This window comes from Monodelphis domestica, chromosome 4 (assembly GCF_027887165.1).
Source record: "Monodelphis domestica isolate mMonDom1 chromosome 4, mMonDom1.pri, whole genome shotgun sequence".
Lineage (NCBI taxonomy): Eukaryota > Metazoa > Chordata > Mammalia > Didelphimorphia > Didelphidae > Monodelphis > Monodelphis domestica.
Window position 1 is genome coordinate 163,887,337 of NC_077230.1, and position 21,797 is coordinate 163,909,133.

The following is a 21,797-nucleotide window of genomic DNA, read 5'->3' on the forward strand; positions in this document are numbered from 1 at the left end:
AGCCAGATGTACTCTGGGAACCTGGTAATCTTCATAGAAGCCTGAGAGAATGAAGCCAGAACTTTATATATATATATACATACATATATATATATGTATGTATGTATGTATATATGTGTATGTGTGTGTATGTGTGTGTGTGTGTGTGTGTGTGTGTGTGTGGGTGTGTTGTAGTAGCATGGAAGAAAGTACAAAAGGGGGAATAAGGAGGGAGGATTGGAACAAAAACAAGATTAGAGAAGTAAAATCCAACCTGGAAATCAAAAACTGTTCACCCAAAAAGTTACCATAAAATGTTCTAAGCCAGGACAGGTTTAAGTCTTTCTAATGATTTAGGATTGGAATTGGAATTAAATGATGATTTCATAGACCATAAAACATTTTACAAAAGGAAATTTACTTAACAATAGCATGGGAAGAAAGTTCAGCAAGGACAATTAAACTGCTGGTTTATATGGATATAGCTTCCCTAACAGGGAGCAGTCCTAATTGAGGGTTGACTTGCATGGCAGCAGGGAGTTTATCAAGCCTAAGGAGCTACATAAGTAACAACCATTAAAAAAAACAAAACTGGGCTATTTATTCCAAGATTTAAACAACTGGAAATATACCTCAACAATATTCATTGGAAACAGAAGAATATCACATAAAAGGAAAAAAAGGCAGTTGTACCTTTGGAGCTAAAAAACAAACATGAGGTTCTTCTTAAGGAGAAAGAAAGTGAATTTAAGAAAGCTTTGCTAAGCATCTAGAAAATAAAGTGGTGATCAAAAAGAGCCAGTATGGTCTCATCAAGAAAAGTTCATGCCAGATTAGCCTCATTTGCTTTTTTGACAACGTGACTAAATTGGCAGATGAAGTGAATGCTGTATAGTTTACTTAGATTTTAGCAAAGCACTTGACAAAGGATTTCATACTAATCTGGTGGATAAGATGTGGAAACCTGAACTAGATATTAGATTGTATTAGGTCTATTAGATAAAGCATTTCTAAGTGCTTACAATGTGTCAGGCACTGTATAAAATAATGGAAATAGAAAAACAAGAGGATCCCTATTACCAAGGAACTTGTATTTTAATGGGGAAAGACAATAAATAAAGGGAAGATAGAAAACTGAAAGCATGGATTACCTTGTGAGAGGTACCTCATGGGGTTAAGTGCAGGTACAAAGTACAATTATATCAATTTAGAAATGGTTAAATGGTCAGACTTAAAGAATAGTCATTAATTATTTGATGTCAACCATGAAATGTACAGTAGAATACTCAGTGGACAAATATTACCCTTGTCAAATATGCAGTTGACACAAAGCTAAAAGGGATAGATAAAATTATTGCAGGGCAGTCAGTCTCCAAAAAGATCTTGAGAAACTAGAAATGCTAAATTTAAGAAATAAGGACTGAATTTAAGAAATTTCAAAATGGATAAAATATAAATGAACCTGAATTTTAAAATTAACTTTTATTTTACTTGATTTAAGTTGTTTATTTATCTTTTACATACATAAAATAAAGATGAAATGAATGAAGTGAAGCCAGCTTTACAGAATTTTCTCCTTCCAATCTGGTTCAGGCAAGTTGGTTTTAGGACATGGAGGAGACAGGGAGAAATCCCATAATTTTAACCATAAATCTTCCAACAGTGATCCAGCCATTTCAACTAGATTCCTAACAAAAAATTAACTTTTCCAGAATAAGAAATGATAAGCATTGTTCATATCCTTTAACATTGGGAAATTTGTACTGCTTTTATAAGCCCATTTAATTTTCTTATTCAAAACATCTTCACCAGTTTCTTTTTTTTGTAGTTAAATTGTTTTGTTGGGCAAAATATTTTCATTTTTATGTATTAATGTATGTATATGTATATATGTAATGTACAAATGAATTAAAAACAATTATTAAACAATTACTACATGCAAAAAACTATGCCATACAAATAGAAAAGAATGACATTTCCCTGTTCTCATGTACATGTTCGATTTACTAAATGGCAAGGCAGAAAGCTGATCCAAATCTCTGTTGCTTTTTGAAGTCTCTGATAGACAATGAAGTAACTATCAGGAAATGTCTAGTGGATCATACCTAACTTAAAGCACCTGGGATCACCATCTTTTAAGACTGGATAGTACATGTTTGACAAGCACACCCTATAAGAAAGCTATAAAATTCCACATCGAGACCCCAAGACTTTAGATCCCTGAACAAAGATCACAGACACTTTGGTCAACAGTATCTCTGCAGCTATCTCCTCTCAATATTAAAAATAAATTATTTGGCATTCAAAAAAATAGTAACATGATTCACTAGACATTTCATGATGGCTACTTCATTGTATAGCATCTTCTTATGTGCCATTTCCATTGCTAAAAACATCCATTTCTGATGTTGAGCCTTTTTTTTTGTAAATTCTTACCTTAGATCTTAGAATTGATACTAAGTTTCAGTTTCAAGGCAGAAGAGAGGTAAGAGCTTGGCAACTGGGTTTAGTGAATTGTCTGGGGTCATATAGCTAGGAAGTGTCTGACGTCACATTTGAACCCAGGTCCTCCTAATTCCAAACATAGCTCTCTCTCCACTGAACCACCTACCTGACTCTAATGCTGAGTCATTTGAGAGAGCTAAGGGCATTGCAGGTGAGAATGTTCTTTTCAGTCTACAGTAGGGGGCACTACCAAGGAAGTTAGGACTGTAGCATCCTGACAAGCAGTAATAGTCTCTACAAAGGATACTACCCTCCATAATAACTTTAGGGCCTTGGTACAGTGGGGTAGCAGGGAGTCATGTGTCTATTTCAGGGTTCTTACACTTGCCTTCCTATTTGGTTACTTGGACAGCAACTGTTTATGATATTGTTGGCACTGAGGATGCTGGTCTCCTTGGTCCCCTTGGTGATGTGCTAGGTGGATCCCACTGGAAGCAGGGCAAACAGAGAGGAGTAGGTAATCTCTGACAATCCTGTGTAGGAAAGTAAAATTATATGCATAGATTGACAAGAATTGTACAGAAACAGATGTGAATGAGTTGTATTCATGACATTAAGGGAATACTGACACCAGTGAGAATGTAGCCACTAAGTTTTAAAATAACATAAAAAAATAAGTATGATCTATAAACTCTTTAGGTCTAGATAGAGAGTAAAGCCTGAAGTGTTAAAATAATTCTTGGAATAAAAATAAGCTTATGGAAAAATGATAAATCATATTAAATAGATTGGCAAAATATGAAATGTTGAAATGTACAGAAGATACCAGTTTTAGAAGCAAATTGGTCTCTTAAATTAGAGAAAAAGAGGTTGATAAATTTTCTGCAGTTTAAAAAATTGGGAGTAGATTGAAGGAAATGCCTATTAAGATGGGCATCTGGGTATTTCATAGATTTCATATTAAAAAAGAAAACAATTGAATTAACAAATAAAACAAAGACGATATTTTAAAAGGGAAAAAACAAACCATTTGCAAATTTGATTTTTAAGAGGTGGAAAGAAAAAAAAATCAAAATGTCAAAATGAGAAATATAGAAGGATAGAACATAATAAAGGAATTTTAAAAATCAGTCTTTTAATACTCTATTTGCCAAAAAACTAGAAATAAAAAGGATGAATGATTACAAAAATATGAAACTACAAAGCAACAGCTAGATACCCAAATAAAGCAACATCATAAGAAACTAAGCAGACTACCACTAAACCTGCCCTGTAAAAAGAAACTGAAGTTAGTCAGATTCGTAACTGAATTCAAGTAAATTTTAAAATAACAAATCTATATACTCCTCAGCTCAAGTGATCCAACAGTCAGTCTCCCTAGTAGCTGGTATTATAGACATGTACCACTAGAGTCAGATTTTTGGACCAGGTATCTATACTAACTCTAGCAGCAACAATGAGGGCCTAGGAGCTAATGGACCATAGGACTATCTAAAGAGGGAAGACTGACCTGGATTGCTAAAATACAGCAAGCTAAAGCTCTTGCATTGGTTAGTAGTGATCTCATAGTAGGCCTGTGAGAAGCCAATGCAGTTTCAGATTCAGACTAAGAAAGGTGCAGGGAAACTCAGCCTCAAAAAACAAAGAAACAAGCAAAGAGACAAAAATTCTGAGAACCAATTGTTATAATATAAAAAACCTGGAAACAAGCTACACAAACCCCTTTTTGAGGAATAGTTGAACAAATTATGGTATAAGAATGCAACAGAACATTATTGAACTTTTATAAAGAATATGAAACAAAGAAATATACTAGAAAATTAATATGAAGTCATTCTGAAGAAATTAGAATGAAAAGATTAAATGTACTAACTATAACTGTAAATAAAAATAATAGCAACAAAAATCCTAATAAGACACATGCAAAAACTTATGAAATACAAATACATTCAATGATTTTGCTTTCACCTTATTTTAATTTAATTTTGTTTCTTATTCATATATTTAATGGTGCTTGCTGGTAGAAATTAAATTTAATTTTTTTCCCTTTCACAAGGTTTAGGACTGTGATGGTGAACTTATGGCACATGTACCAAAGATGGCACACAAAGACCTCTTTCTGGGCATGCACACTTGCCTGCCAGAGTTAGTTACTATAAAGGCAGAAGGACCCAGGTGGAGCTGCTATCTTCCCTCTCTCCATTGTACCTCCCTGTCCCTTTGCCCAGCAGCCCAATGGAAGTGCTTACTCCCTCTCCTGAGTAAAGTACTTGGGCTATTCCCCTTCCCAACTCCATAAAACCCTCTCATCACCTGCCCCTCTGCCCAGAAACCTAATAGAAGCACTTACTCCCTCCCAAGAGTGGAGTGCCTGGGCCACTCCCTCCCTTTCTCCCATCCCTGTGTGGGGTAAGTGGGGGGGACACAACACCCATGGGGAGTAGGGACAGGGTAGAGTATTCAGTGTCTAAAATATTCTAAAAGGTTCACTATTACTAGTTCAGGATATATAATATTCGATGCCTCTCTACCTTATCTACCAAGAACTATCAGTCTTTTCCAGGTTTCCTTAATTTCTTCTTTGGCAACAAATTTTTATGTGTTTATCTTTATTTTATTTATCTTTATTATTTTTTATTTATGTATCTTTATGATTTTATTTATTCATCTTTATTGGTCATCTACAGGCCCAAAATATCATTTTCCATCAGTATTTTTCTCCCTTAAGAAGGGAAAAATAGATATTGGCAAGGCAAATGAAGAGCTTTTGGCTTAAGTGACAATGGTGAGACAAGTTCCAGGGAGACTATGGATTTAAAAAAACTTGAACTATAAGGTTATATGTAAGAGTTAAGAGTGAAGAATTCCCCTCTTTTCTAATATTAACCCTTCCCATTATCCATATATTTCCATTAACCATTATCCAGAAATGACCAATATTGCACCTATATGGGGTTTTTGCCACCTTCTTTAATAAAAGGTCCTCAGATTGGATTGAGGGAAAAGGGGGGATAGATTGTTGTCTGAGTCCCAGAGGTCAATAAAGATAGAATTTCAACAACTGAAAGAGCATAAGAAAATAAAGAGTCTATAACATCTTTCTACAATATTGTTTCTCACATTTGGTCCTCACCCAAATATTCACCATGCTTTTCTCTTGGCTTTTAGCATTCCATAGAGGAATATGTGTTTTTGATGTAAAATGCCATTCTATTTTCCCTTGTATCTAATTTTTCCTTTTGAAAAAAGAGAGATTCTGTGCACTTATGTATAGATATTTGAGAATACAATTATTGTTCCTCTTCCTGAATATTGTTACCTGTGAATTCCTATGCAATTCTAGGACTATTTTAATCCTTATCTCTTACCACTCTTTTTGTTGTTGTATGGGGAATAATTTTCTTCCTGCTCATAAAGTTTCCCATTTAAAACTTTTTGGTTGGAATATGCAAGTTTCCATATGAATGTATTCTTCTAAGGTCCTCACCAGTCTTCCTGACTTTTGTCTTGCCACTGGACTTTGATGACTTTGATAGAAAAGTGAGGCTTGGCAATTCTGCCTCACATAAATCTAATTTATGTGCAATTCAAGACATCACCCTGTGGTGTTTTTGGATTTCTTCAAAAACAAGGGACAATCTGACTCTCACTAGCTATTTCCTGGCTTAAACTATGATCTAGAAATCTACATTCCATTCTCCAATCCTTGATCATAAAAATATAGTAAAACAGAAAGAACACTGAATAGTGTTTAGAGACCTAGATTCAGATCCTGGCCCTGCCATTTGCTAACTGTGATCTTAGGACAAATGATATTTATACGGTTTTTCTCATGGGATTATTATTATGGTCAAATAAGATAGGCTATGCAAAGTATTTTGTAAACTCCTAAGGGTCATAGAAACACAATTTATCAATGTTACATTATGTTTCCTTTACTAAAGTCCTATCAGTTACCTTCAGTTAAGAAAACTACCTATGCCCCAAAGGTCTTTAATTTCTTGTCTGGTGAATCTCCCTAGAGATTCTTTCTGAGTTTCTTCTGGTAGCATCATCTGTCCCCATATGAATTACCAGAAGAAGGAAGTGGTCATTATGTTTGACAAATCTCAGGAGGTCCTCTGTCACATTCCAGATATTTCTTTGAAAAAGATGTCATACCTCCCAATTGTTGGTGTCAGGTAGATAAGAACAATGCCAGATACTGTTGACAGTCCATGTCAAGTCAACTGACTGAAATGTCTTAAAATCAAACTACGGTTTTATCTCCAGATAGATATAAAAAGTTACCTTTAAAGGTATCTTTCACTGCCATCACAATATGTTTGAAACAAAATAAATTATGAGATTCCTGATAACTGGTTGTTACATGAAAGTAAAGTCTTATATACTAGAATCTTCAAAGAAATATGAACTTCTGAATTAAGACAACAAATTCCAAATCATAAATATCCAGTATAAGTAAAAATGATGGCAAAACACAAGATGTAGAGCATTGTTCATTCTCTGATTTATTCAAAATTATTTTCAATAACTTATTGATTAGTTACCATGGGCAGAGTAGAACCAAGATAACAAAGTAACAGCTGAATGCTATTAAACTTCTTGGGGGGAAAACAGAATAAAATGAAAAACCAGGTTTTCAAAAATAATAACACTATTAGAAAGGAATACATATCACTAAAATGGAGAGTGGAAATAGGGAAGGGATTAGGCTCCATTTCTTCAAGAACTGGAGGAGTTAAGATTTGGCAACGTATTGCAAATTCTTTCACCCTCAACACTGCTTTGAATCTATTCCAGACTGATAAATAACTGAGTCATTTTTAACAGATAACTGTACTGTGGCCTATTAAAAACCAAAATATACATACATGTACTACAGACAATGAGATTTGGCTCTTTTGTTTGCTGTCTTAGTAGGTAGCTCAATGGTTGGATGGAAACAAAAATCAAAAAAAGAAACCAAGATTGAAAAGAACAAAGTCCGAGGTTTAACTCCCTAGAGGTCAGCAGAAAAGTAACATTAAAACAGTAAAAGGATGTTTACAATGTTTCTGTAACATTTCTGTGCAAGACCTGAACCATTTTATTTCCAGAATTATGAGTTCAGCAACTTGGTAAAGCATTGATATTTCTTGAATTAATCATCATTAAAAACAAGGTATTGATTATTCAGTCCATTAATAATTATTACCTTTCCAAATAAAATAATAATATACTCCAAATCTAAAATATGAACACCTGATGTGTTACTAAATAATATGTAATATAGTTGCACCATATTCTTAGATACCATATCAGAGTATTTAAGCCAACTTGTTTTTTCAAGCTTGACATTTTCAATGAAAATATAAGATTTCATGCTAGGCTTAGTGGTAGTAGGTAGATAAAATTATATATGTAATGACAACTCAAATAAAGGAGAATTAATTCATAATGGGATTTACTTATATAAGATTCACATAATTAAATGAATGAGAAAAATTATGACCAGGTAAAATGATTTCATTTTCAATGATACTGTTTTATTTTTTTCTTTCTATTTTAGCCTAGTAAGGAAGAAATCTAGTACCAACTAGTCTATTCATAATTATTCCAGATGTTGTCTATTAACTTGGTGCTAAACATCATTGAAATTTTGTGTATTTCCAAATGAATTTCTATTCAAGCATACTTTTAATATATACTTATTTTACAGGACACAGTAATTTTTAGTCACAATAAGGGATTTTTTCCCACTTGAAAATCAAGTATTTAAACCTTAGAGAATATATTTTGCACTCAATTTGGCCTTTAATTGTAAGACTAGAATTGTATTATCAGCATTAACCACATAAAGATCACTTATCCTTTTACAGAGAACAACTGTTTAAAAAAAAGATTTGCTCTGTTAGACTTAAGGGAATAAGCAAAAAGAAAAACAGTTGTGTCTGAAACAAAGATATGTTATTTAAGATAGTAGAGAAAATAAGAAAGCTTGTTTATTAAGGGGTAAAATCTATTTTGTGGTTTGAAAGAGCTAGGGACAGATAGCCTTTTTCAGATTGTTAGTAGAGAAATGTTTTAGTCAATTAGCATGCTTTCCTAAGAACATTTTTTCTTAAGCTGTAGTTCTCAAATGGAATATTACATTAATAGACCTACATAAGAGAAAAATCATGTGTTTTCTTCTTTAAGTAAAGCATTGTTCATTCACTGAGTTTATTAACAATTATTTTATGGGGGCATCTGGGTGGCTCAGTGGATTAAGAACCAGGTGTAGAAATGGGACATCCTAGGTTCAAATATGACTTCAGACACTTCCTAGCTATGTGATCCTGGGCAAGTCACTTAACCCATTACCATTCTTTTGCCTTTGAACCAATACACGGTATTGATTCAAAGATGGAAAATAAGGGTATATATATGATAAATGATAAAATTATTAAGGCCTGCCAATCTTTTGCCATTGCCAACTTGTAAAAGAAACATGGCAGCAGTTAAAAAAAAAAACAGTTCACCCTGTGAAGAAAAAGTTTTTAAAGGCAGCCAGTATCTCTCAAATAGTTGGGGGGGAAACCCATCAGCTTTAAGCTATAAATCACTCTATTAATATACATTTCTGCCGCATATGAATGTTAGGGAATTAGGAGAATGTGATTCTGGACAGCATCTGGTTCCACTGAGGCTTACTTGCTAACTTTCTTTTCCGTTATTCAAATTTTCTATTTCATATAGTGCTATTTTCCAGTAAAGCATAATTTTGATGTCTCATAATTGTGTTTAGATGACCTCAGATTCTCATAGGCTAAACCAATGGGATTTATGCTCTAGAAGGTCCAAGCAAAATGGAAAGGCGTTAATCACAGGCTAGCAATGAAATCATGAAGTGTGGGATTTTTTTCAGACATAGTCACTTTTGAGCCCCTAAGTCAAAGGTTCATATCTTGGGGTCCGTGAACTTGTTTTTAAACTTTTTTTCAATGCCAAAGGGGTCAACAAAAAAGTTAAGAACCTCTGTACTTAGGAAGGGGGAGGTAACAATCTGAATATCTTAGAGAATGCTGACACTGACAAAATAATAGACACATGAAGAACTAAGATTATTCTTTGGGGCACAATAATAAGGAAAAAATACATCAGAAGCAGTGGCTTTGTTATAGAGCAAGAGAGTAAGTACCACAGGGACTTTACCCATCTGTCCACACCTGAATATCTTGGCTGGATCTTCATCCAGGTTCTGCCTACTAACCATAGATATATACCTCTTCTCTTCTCCCTCTATACTATTTCTTTTTTTTTTTTAAACCCTCATCTTCCATCTTAGAATCAATTCTAAGTATCAGTTCCAAGGCAGAAGAGAGGTAAGATCTAGGCAATGAGGCTTAAGTGACTTGCTCAGGATCACACAGCTAGGAATGTCTATGGTCAAATTTGAACCCAGGATCTCCTATATCTACGCCTGGCTCTCAATCCACTGAGAACCTAGCTGTCCTCTCCCCACACTATTTCAATCTCTTATCTTTCATTTATTCTTATCAACTCCCATGTCTCTTATCTCTATACTGGTGATTCTTAGATCTATTTATTAACTCTTTCCTGATCTTTAGTCTCTTAGCTTCAACAGCAAAACAAATAAATAAAAATCTTGAATGTCTCAAATATCTTAAAGATGTCAAAAACTGAACTAATTCCTCCCATTCACCCCCCCCCCAACACCCACATTTTCCTAGTTATCACCACCGACTCAGGCTCAGAACCAAGGTGACATCCTCCATTCCTCTCACTCACAACAATATACCCAGTCATTTGTCAAATCTCATTGTTTCTTTTTCATTAAAACTTTTGTATGTGTCCTCTTCTTTCTTCTGATACTAGCATTAAACTTGTGCAGGACTTCATCTCCTCACTCCCGGAGTACTGCAATAACCTGCTGGTTGGTCTCCCTGCCTTGTCTATCTGCCTGTCTGTTTGTCTTTCTTCCACTCAGTTGTCAAATAGATTTTCCTAAAGTTCAGGTCTGGTTATGTCACCCCTCTGTTCAATGAATTCTAATAGCTCCCTTATTGCCTCCAAATAAAATATAAAATCCTATGTTTAGCCTTTAAAAGCCCTTCATAAGCTGGTCCTTTTTTACTTTTCCAGTCTTCTCACACCTTACTCCCCTTCATACATTCTGTGATCCAATGACACTGGACTTTTTATTGTTCCTTGCATACAACAAAACACTCCATGTTCTGATGCCAGCAATTTTCACAGGCTGTCTATTATCCTAGAAACTTTTTTCTCTTTATCTCTATCTATCTATCTATCTATCTATCTATCTATCTATCTATCTATCTATCTATTTTTTTTCCCTCTGGCCTCCTTCAAATCCCAACTAAAGTCCTTCTTTTTCAAGAAGCCTTTCTCAATCATCTTCTTTAATCTTAGTGCCTTCTGTGGTAGAGACTTGAAGAGATGCATGTTTAAGCTCTTGTGATTTAAAAGGATTGCCCACAAATTTTGGGAAACATCATTTTATGGACTCAAGTTCCTGAGGAGTAAATTGTCTATGGGCTTTTGAGTGTATCACACCAGCATTAGTAGTAAGCTTAGTGACCTCTTTCAAAGAACAGATTTTCTCAGGGTCACTAGCAGATTTGTTCTCATTTTCACTGCCACCTTCAGTTTCCTGAGGTTCATTCTCTGATTGCCCATTGTCCTTGCCCATAACTAGATCTAGACCTTTTTCCTTAATCAGTTATTCAAACACAGCCTTAATCATGCCCTCTAAATTAGTATCCAAAGCCATAATCTTCTCTGACTTAAGGGGAACCATGAATCTGAATACTTTCTTCACTTGGGTTAGAGTCTGCAACCCAGCCATAAAGATTACATATACTTGTGCCAGGACTTGCCAGAGAACCAGTTCATGTTGAAATAGCAATTGTAAAACAGTCATCCTAATGTTGCCTACATACTCCAGAGTTTCCACTACCATATGGGTTAGTTTACTATATAGTAAGTAAAAAAGCAGGCAATGGCTGCCATGATCACAACTCCAAAAACCACTCGTCTGAATATTTTGAAGGATTGTGGGGTTTGAGTCAAACTAGAGGTGCCAAATGTATTAATAAGTAATTTGTGTTACTATTTGTTGTTGAACTAACTAACTGGAATGTACTCTGGCTTGACTGTGACTGGAGAACTGCTACTAGTTATGGAGATAGAAATACTTTCTTCAGAGATACTGAGAGATACAGAGAGATGCTGAGAGAGATGCTGCTAGAGAGATAGAGGGATACTGCCACAGGGGAATGCTCTGGGGTCTGCCTATAATCTCTATTGATGGCTGATGGATCTATTTCCTAACCTCCTCCTCCCTCTTCCTCCCTCACTCCTTCCCTTAACCACCCACTCCTGGAAGCCTTTTGGCTTCCTCCCTCCCCATTTGAGTGGACTATATATATACTCTTTTTCCTTTCTCAGGTAAGGGGTTTATTGGGAACAAACAGGATGGGGATTGAGGTGAAGGGGATGAGGATGTCCCTAATTTAAAATAAGAATTTGAGGGTTTGAGAAATCAGTCCAGTAACAACTGTGATAGAAGGACAGTTAGAGAAATGGATGGAGAATAACTGTTTAAAATCTTCTTTCTTCTTCACAAAGCCACCAAGGTCTCTCAGCCTAATTTCAGAAGCCCCCACTCAAGGGTCCTTCAGCCTGGGACAGAAACTACAATATCAGTTCAGCTTCTTCCCTCTACAACCAGCCACCAAGAAAAGACTCTCCTTCAGCCTGGCTTTCCTCCAACTCTTGGTCAGTAAAATCCCAGAGAGAGACAGAAACAAATCCCCCTGGCCAGCTTCGACTCCCAGAGCCAGGGACAGAATCACAAATTCCAGTTTCTCCCCTGGTCAGCTTCAACTGCCTCTTCCTCCTGGGAACATTCTGTTTGGAACCTTCTCCTTGATTTTGCAGATCAGGTCCCCAGCTTGTTTCTTGCATCTTGGCTTGTCCTGCAAAACCTCTCTCTCTTCAAGTCTCTATCACACTTCCCTCTGAGGTTTTGTCCAAATTGTCCTATTTTTTAAAACACAATTTGTACATCATTTGAATATTGTCATTCTCATTAGATTGTGGGCTCCTTGGGAAGAGGGACTGTTATTTGCCTTTCTTTTCATCCCTAGTGCTTAACATAATGTTCAGCATATATTAGGCAAGACTGGTTGACTTGACAAGTTTCTCTCAAGAAGAACTAACTTCCAAAATTGAAAACAGCATAATCTTATTGGGGTGGGGAGACTGGAAAAGTGCAAAAGAAAACAAGACAGAGGAAGGAAAAGCAAAATATACCAGAAGAGAGGAAAAACCAAGGGCAAAGGGAAGAGGTATATTTAGAGGTGGCTGTATGAAGCAAGAAATAAATGGAAGAGAATGAAACTGATTGGCTGTTCGGATTTTTGTTAAATTCTACTTCTGACTTTCTGATGGAAACAATGCTAAAATAGCTAAAATTCCAAACATAATTTGTTGGGTTTTAAGACAGAAAACTAGTGGTGCTCAAAGACATGTTTTTATTGTTTAGTCTTGTTTGATTCTTTATGACCCTATGGACCATATTATCCATAAGGTTTTCTGGGCAAAGCTATTAGAGTGGTTTGCCATTTCCTTCTCTGGCAGATTAAGGCAAATGGAGGTTAAATAACTTGTCCAGGGTAACACAACTAGTAAGAATCTGAGATTGGTTTTGATCTTAGATGTTTCTGACTCTAAGCCTACCACTCTCCACTGTGTCATCTTGCTGGCTTCTACACTATTTAGTCAGATTTCCAGAACATCCAAAATGATAGGTTGCAAACTGGCCAAAAAATCACCTCAGATGAGAAATTATAGAAGTTTGATATGCATCAGTGGAGACAGTATTCATATTAATAAAACCATCAACATCAACATATTAAATTTTAATTGTTTGGAATGTACACTACTACAAGTTGTCACTCTCTTAAATGTAATTTCACCAATAAGATTTTAAAATATGCTAAAATTAAGTCTATGTGCATCTATAATTTAAGTTCCTGCTAACTTCAAAGAAAGAGGAAAGGAAGGATTTTTAGTAAAATGATTCATATATTTGGTTGATTCAACATTGACTCATATGTTGTTTAGCTTGGAAGAAACCTTTAAAATGAGCAAATCCAACCCCCTCATTTTTTTAGATCATAGTATGATATATTGATTTAATGCATGTAGAGATCTTAAAAGTCATCCAGACCAGAGATGTCAAACATGTGGCCCTCTGCTAAGTGGACCTGACTCAGATTAAAATGAATTGAGAAATATTTAATGAAAGAATTAAAAATGCAATAAAACATAGGAACCATCCCTTATAACAAATATTTTTTAAAAAGAGAAATTTTAACAAAATCAATTAACAAAGGCACTGCTTTCAAATTTTTATCTGTTTATTTGGTGAGATTATAGAAAAAAGGTGAAACATCATAACTGTTCTAGATGACTGCTGAGACTTAACTAGTTTAGTTTAGAATGTTCCCTCAAAGACAATTTCTTAGTGGCTGGAGTAGGACCAAGAAAGGAGGAGAGGGGACTTATTTTAGCTTCAATGGATGTGATCTCAACAATGAAGGTATTTCCTCCTATCAGGGATGATTTTAACTCTTGTTATGTACATTTCTTGTTCATGTTTTCCAATATCATTCCAAGAAAATAAGCCCTTTGTGTTGGAGTCCTTCCTCTAGGGTTTGTCTTTTAATCAGTATAACACCAAGATTGTCCATCTATTTATTACTTTTTCTCACTAAATGACTATCCTAACTCCTTTTTCCAATCATACATTTTTCTGAATGATTTCCCACAAACTTAGTATTTCTTACAAGAAGATCATCATCACAAATATACAATAGCTCACTTGAATCAACTTTGTATCTGTTACCCTTTAAATCATATATGGCTTTTATTTTTCAGATTGTAGGATTCCAAGATTTCCAAGCACCAAGCATCATGGGGAGAAAACTGCACTTAAAAACATGGGTATTGACTTATTTAATATGGAAGAGAAGAAAGAAGTTAGAGAGTTAGCTCTATTACCTCAAGAAAATACAAGTCAATTACTCTTCATTCATCATCCTACACAAAAACTGAGGAAACAGAAAGGTGTTCTGGGCTTTATCCCTGCCCTGGAATTGATCAAAGCCAGGAGAATCCATGATTTCTCTTTATTGGAGTATGAGATATCTATCCTTGGTCAGTACCCTCAAAAGGATTTCTTTGTTGTTTTTGGTTTTTTCCCTACCTCAGTGTTGGTTTAGGGAATGCTCAGAGGAAACTCTCTTGATTATTCCAGAATGGCAACTGTCTAGTTTGGAAGTATTGAAATGTTAAGTGACTTGTTCAGTGACACAGTCTGTAGGTGTAACAGGGAAGACTTGAACCATATTCTTAAGACTCTTAAGGCTAGTACTTTGTCCATTATGCTATACTGTCTCTATAATAAATACAAATTACTGACACGAAAGAAGACTGGTCACTTAAACAGACAAAGTAATTGGGGGGATTATTTAAAATAAAGCTTGTGAAGCAAAAAAATTTGGGGAGTAGGGAAGAAAATTAATGGGACAAGTTCTAAGAAAAGATGGGAAGTGACAGAATTAAAGGCTAAGGTGGAATACTTAGCTCTGGTAAAAAGAAGGGTCACTACATCTTCCAAGAATAAGAATTATGACTGAGTTGATTTGAAGTGTGGCAATGGGAGGAAAGAAAGCTAACAATTAAGGACCTTAATATTTTAAGTTTAAAAATTTCAGTAAAGTATGAGAAATCATCCTCTGAGAGGAAAGGGAAAAAGGTGATATAATAGTTTTGAAAAGAGATTTGGAATAGCCACTGTAAGGAGTACTATGATTGACTTAGACTTAAAGAAGAGATACATAAAAATAAGGCAATTGAATAATGTTTACAATTATGAAGGTAAAATTACTTTATATTTATTGAACAAAGGACAAAATAGATATGATTGATTGCATTAATATAAACATTTCTGTAGGGAAAATATAACAAATAATAAGGATTAAAAACTTGACAACTAAAAATACAGATATAATGTTAAACAAGCAATTTCCATTTTTTTACTAGATAGTCAGGGAATGTAAACATACAATTTATAAAAGAGGAAACAGAAATTATTAATATCTTGAAAAAAGTTAAACTTTACTAATAATCAAAAAGATGCAAACTAGAACACCTCTGAGGTACCACCTTATATCCACCAAATTGGCAACAATAATTAAAAGTAATAAAACTCAGTGATGGCAGAGATGTGAAAAAATAGATGCATTTATTACTAGTAGAATTAGAAAATATTAGAATTTGGGGGAAGGAATTGATCTAACAGTATATAGTCAAAGATTTTTTAAAAATCACATTTTTGAGCCCTTAACTTCATGAGGAAAGTAAAAGTCTCAGTAGATCAAATATGCTCAACTTAAGAGTCAGAATTCAAATTCTGCCTCAAATACTTATTAGCTGGGTGATCCTGGAAAAATCACTTAACTGCTGCTGTCTGCCTTAGTTCCCTCATAATGCAAAATGGGGATAATAATAGCACCTGTCTTCCAGGGTAGTTGTGAAGATAAAGTGAAGTAATATTTTTGCAAAGTGTTTACAAAGACTAAAGCATTATATAAATATTTATTAACATCATCATCATCCCCATCATCATTATTATCTTGGGGGAGGGAAAATATACCCTGAAAATGTTATCAAACAGGAAAAAGAGCTATTAAAGACTTTTATAGCACCATTATTTATAACTGCAAAATACTTAAGGCAATCTAAATGGCTAATAATAATGTAACAGTTATCAAATCTGACCTCAGCCACTTCCTAGCTGTGTGACCCTGGGCAAGTCACTTGACCCCCATTGCCTAGCCCTTACCACTCTTCTGCCTTGGAGCCAATACACAGTATTGACTCCAAGATGGAAGGTAAGGGTTTAAAAAAAATAATAATAATGTAACAGTTAAACAAATTGTAGTTCAATATACTTATTTGATAAAATTCTTTGATTTAATTGAAACAGACAAATATAAGGTGTATAAAGAAATCTAGAAAGACCTTTACAAAATAATGCAAAGGTAAGGAAAAAACTGAACCAGAATCAATCAATCAACAAGCATGTATTAAGTGTTAATTGTATAGTAGACAATAGGGTTACAAAAGCAAAAGAGAGAGAGAGAGAGAGAGAGAGAGAGAGAGAGAGAGAGAGAGAGAGAGAGAGAGAGAGAGAGAGAGAGAGAGAGAAAGAGAGAGAGAGAGAGAAAGAGAGAGAGAATCCCTTCCCTTGAAGAGTTTACCTTCTATGGAGAAAATAACAAGGTAATTCCTAGAGAATGGGATGTCCTAGCCATGGTGGGGATCAGGAAAACCTCATGTAGGAGGTGATGCTTAACTTGAGTTTTGAAGAAAACTAGAGATCTTAAAGGCAGAGATGAGAAAGAGTGCATTCTAGTCATGGGATAGCCTATACACATGAAGAGAGATGAGAGATGGAATGCTGTTCAGGAAGAACAGTAAGGAGGACAGTTTGGCAAGAATGTAAAGTGTGTGTGTCTGTGTGTGTGTGTGTGTGTGTGTGTGTGTGTCTGTGTGTCTGTGTGTGTGTGTGTGTGTGTGTGTGTGTGTTTGGGTGCAGTATGAAATAAACCTGAAAAGTAAGCTGAAGCTCATGGCCTTTATTGTGAAGGGTTTCAAATTAAAAAAATGGTTTCTTTCTTGATAACAGGAAGTTATTGCAACATCAGAATCATATTATAACTACATAAATGTATATAGAAATAAGTGAAAAAGAAATATGGAGACTGAAAGGGGAATGACTTGAAAATTATAACATTTTACATATTTAAATTTATTTAAATGTAATGGTTACAAGTTAAATTTAAGTATTCATATTGATATTTAATATTCAGTTTATAACATATCATTAAAGGTAAAGTTAAAGTTTTTTTTTATGTCAGGAAGGAGCTTTTTATTATTAAAATGTTGCAATTTCTCACATACAATCCAGCTTGCTTTTTTCCCCACCATTCAATTCTGGACCCAATTCACTTGCCAGTAGCAGTGTTTGTCTTAGACATGATATACTGACTCAGTGATCTGTTGTTCCAAAAGAATATCACAGTCTGGACAGTCAGTCAGCATTTTTCATCCATTTAGTTTTTTCCTCTAGGGATTGTTAGGTTGGTCTCTTTTGTATAATCATGTATCTCATTGAGGAGACCCTGTAATGTTTTGATGTTAGGGGCAATCAGCACAAAGTCATCCACAAAGGTTATCTGGAATACCTTACAGTCTGTGGAGAATTCTTCTTTCATTTATACAGAACATCATCCATGAAACAGAAAAAATATCTTTGGCAAGCATAAGTTTTTTTAGAATCAAATGAATACAGCAGAATCTTATATTCTCTTGTACCCCTTGGCCAATTGTCTGCTTTCAAAGATGTAAACTGTGGAAGAAAATCATTTGTGAAAGTTTCACTATTTCTTTTATGCATTTTCATGAAGAATACTCTTGATACTATACATGTATCATGTTCATAAAGGTTTTATAATAAATGTAAGCAAATGAGTCTTGTCTTCTCAATTGCCTTTTTGAGTAGCACCAATTCTGTGGGTTTTTTTCATTATTTTAGTATCCTCTTTTTCTTGATATGGACATTTAAGATGAACTCAATGCTTCAAATGTTGTGATACCTACAACATGGATATCTATCATCAATGTATATTTCAGCTGCTCTTTTAATTCATTAAAGGCCATTTCTACTTCCTTGGATAATGATTTAGGATCAAGTTATTGGAGACTAATATGGTGGTTCTATTTGCACTGCAGTTGAAAATAAGAAAAGGAAAAAGGCAAAAAGCACTAAAGGAAACTGGCAGGACAACAAATGGGTTATACTTTTGCAGGAAATGGTGCTAATTGACATTCATATCTTTGCTTTTCCATTTTTTTTTGCATTGATAGCTTGTTTGAGTTTGTCAGGTTAAAACAACTGAAAGTGCAGCTATAAGTAGAATACCAAAGTAGAATACCAAAGAATAATGATAAAATGCAAAAAGTGTATCCCTTTTAGCTGACTTTTGAAAAGTTGTGTGTTAATAGAACTTTTGCAAAACTAATTATTTTAAAATACATCAACCCAATATAATTTGAAAGGATCCCTGCAGTGAAGTCTTCAGCATAGCAAAGAATAATCTTATAATCCAAACTATTACTAATTTATCTATTTAATAAGCCTAATTTAAATAAACAACACTAGTTTTTTTAAATGGGGCTATGGCTAATTCCCTATGGATTTATCAGAGAATCATTTTCACTATATTAAGATAAATGTATGTTGAGTTTCAATATACTACAAAATATTAAATTTGTTATATTTTTTTAGTTTTAATTATTACAAATAGAGCATATAAAATAGAAAGTCCTGGTGAAACTCATCATTTGAAGAAAGTATTACATTCTAAAATTTAAAAAATTGTTTTTGTTTCTTCTGTTTCTCATCTTAACCAAGAACTGGAGAAAATGCAATCATTGTTGTTTGGTCTACACTAACAAAAAATCCTTTGCATTCATTAGATGTTACAACAAAATATTATATAGCACTGGCATGTCATATGCTCACCAATGTATCACTTTTCATGTGGGTTTTATTTATAAAATTTGAATTTTGTTTATTTTATTCTTCAACAGAAGCAAGATCAGGATACCTTTCCAAAGCAGGCAGAGCCAATTCCTATGATGGCAAGGAATGAAAGCAGAAAGCCTATTGATTTGTTGCTCCCTAATCCAACACTGGAAAAGTACCAGTTACTCTGTACAAAGACAACTGTACAAAAATTCAGTAGCCATCTAGAATTGTCTGACCCTGAATAAAGATGTGAACTAGGTTTGGATTTCATTGCATAAATTATGAAGACTGAAAACACATTCACCCTATTAATGAGTTAAATGCATAATATTTCTGATTCTACAGAGACTAATGTATTGTGCTTCCACAGAAGACAAAGTATTTTTAAAAATCCAGTGTCAAAAAACTAATTTAAAATTCATAACAGAAGCATTAAACCTCCTTCTTCCAGTGAAATATTTGTAACCTCCAAAAGCACAACTACTTTCTCACAAAATTATCTTTAAAACAACAGGCTCTTTAATAAAAATGTAACCTGGATGTTAATGAGCTTTTTAAAAATGTCCTATTATATCTTTAATAAAAAAATATTGTTAGAAAACAAATGGCTATATATCATTGCAATCATATACTTAATAGGCTAATTAATATAATAATTAATTATTATTATAATAGGCTAATCCTGTCAAACTCATTAATTGTGTTTGCTTTATCTGGGTTCATTTCCCTTATTTAGGCTTGGAAAAATATTTATTTCCATTTTACAGACTGGGAAACAAGAACAAAGTGAATGTATCATAAAGCATAGCAGTCAGAGGGACAGAGAGGGAGTCTTAAAACCCAACATGCATGTGCTTACTCCAGCTACTGAAACTAGGTTCACTTTTGAGTTAAGGGAATATCAAACTCCCTAAAAATTGCCAACCAGAATTTGACTTCATGCTGATACAAATATCAAAAAGCATGGGGCTTTAGCTTTGCACATTGTATCTTTTCCCAGAAAGCAATCTCCTTCCATAGCGTGTGCCAAACTTGATTGTTTTGTTGCTATACATAGGTAAAAACTCAATAAAGACCTTTTGATACTAGTGGAAAGATGAGAAGTTGTGGGCTAGGTTAAAATGTTTTAAATCCAGGCCCTTTTGGAACTCATGGTAAAATGTAATTCATCATGCTAACTTTTTCCTTACCATTTCTGTTTTTATTTAAAAGGAAAAATAGTCTTTAAAAATATCTCCTGGTAAGGGCCTGAATTTTAAACGTGGATTTTGAAGTGAGATCTTCAGGGGATTGAGATAAATATTCAGAAAAGGAATTCCAGAGAACCTCTGGATTCAGGGGATTTTTTGCATATCAGGGAATAGGGAAAGATGAGAAAACACTCACCCACAGAAGCTGATGCTGCTTATAGTTCAAAGGACGTAGTTTCAGGGGACCGTTCCCCAAACCCAGGAGAAGTGCAATACCTGTTTCTGAGGTCACCTTCAGGGACAGGTAAATTTTAAGGAGGTTGGAGTGGGGTCTCTTCGATACCACTGACAAGCCCTGCCAAAGGAGAAGAAACAAATCAGGGGAAGGATGGGAAAGGGAAGGCCCACCCACGTCTAAGATACTGAGTGAGGGAATCCCTCCAGGCTCAAATCCTCCCACCCAACTTCCTACCGGTGTGATTTTAGGCAAATCTCTGAGACCTTCCGGGATCTGAGTTTCCACAACTGTAAAACGTTGGGGCTGCATTAGATGGCCCCAGACGTCCCTTTTGGATGTAAATCTAGGTTTCTCCAGCTCCTCCTAACCCACCCCCACAGCCCCCACCCCCGGAGCCGGACACCTTGGTTCTTCCCACCCTCCCAACCTTCTCCAGACGCTCTCGCTCTTAACAGCATCGGTCTCTATGGCGACCTGAAACCCCGAATATCATTGGTTCGTTCAATATGAGGGCCGGGCCAATAGGGTGGGACAACAATTTCCTGCCGTCCAATGGGAGCGGGCGCGGAGCAAGTCGGGGGACGGCAGCGTGCTGACGTTCCCGGGAGCCCTAGGCTGGCTGGCTGGCTGGCTGGCTGAGTGACTGGGGTGGCGGGGGCTGTTCGGCGGAGCTCGGCAGCACCCAGAGCTCCGGGGCTGACTCCGTGTTGTCGCCGAGGAAGGTGGCACCATGGGCACGGGGTAGAGGGGGAAGTTGGCCGCCGCCGCCGCCTCCTGGGGGTGGGGTGGGAGAAGTGTTCCAGGGGAGGGGGCGGGCGGGCGGGTGGGGGTTCGGCTGGGGGCAAGGGCGGGGGAGGGAAGCTCTCTTGGCCCTGGCACTTTTTTTTTGGGTGCCGCAGCCGCGACCCCTCCGCGCGGATGTCCCCGATTCCCGGAGCGACAGCAGCCGCTTCCTAACCTGGAAAGTAAGTGTGCGGGGCGGCGGGAGGGCGCCAATCATACATACCCCCCCCCCCCCCAACTACCCCTGACCCTTCATTTCCTCGCTTCTCGTCCTTTTCCCTCTGCTCACTCTTCCAAATCTACCGATCGGGGGGGGGGGGGCAGGTGGGGGAGGATTTGGGAAGGGGAGCCTCCCGTTACAACCACCCCCACCCACCTACTCCTCTGCTTTCCTGCCCCGCCTCGTGTTCCTGCCTGCACTCGCCTTCTCCCCTCCCCCTTCCCCCCAGGCACTGAAGTTTCACCCTCCATTTGCATTTCCTAGGATTTTTTT

General features: G+C 35.9%; 2 protein-coding genes across 20 annotated transcripts in view; one reads left to right on the forward strand and one right to left on the reverse strand.

Annotated features, from left to right (window-relative positions):
• The window catches only part of CCDC148 (coiled-coil domain containing 148), a 371,756-nt gene that overhangs the window by 349,176 nt on the left and 783 nt on the right, over positions 1-21,797 (reverse strand). For 2 of the 8 annotated variants that reach the window (XM_056793899.1, XM_056793898.1), the window contains exons 1-3: positions 20,756-20,940; positions 20,480-20,638; positions 2,813-2,957 (exon numbers count right to left, since the gene is read on the reverse strand). The gene's annotated coding sequence lies outside the window, so the exon portion shown is untranslated. The other 6 variants (XM_056793897.1, XM_056793903.1, XM_056793900.1 and 3 more) reach the window with 5 other exon arrangements.
• Positions 21,130-21,797, forward strand: part of PKP4 (plakophilin 4) — a 285,178-nt gene continuing 284,510 nt past the window's right edge. For 8 of the 12 annotated variants that reach the window (XM_016433642.2, XM_007494203.3, XM_007494199.3 and 5 more), the window contains exon 1: positions 21,163-21,486. The gene's annotated coding sequence lies outside the window, so the exon portion shown is untranslated. Of the gene's footprint in view, positions 21,487-21,797 lie in introns of all 12 variants that reach the window. The other 4 variants (XM_056793891.1, XM_001366181.5, XM_056793895.1 and 1 more) reach the window with 2 other exon arrangements.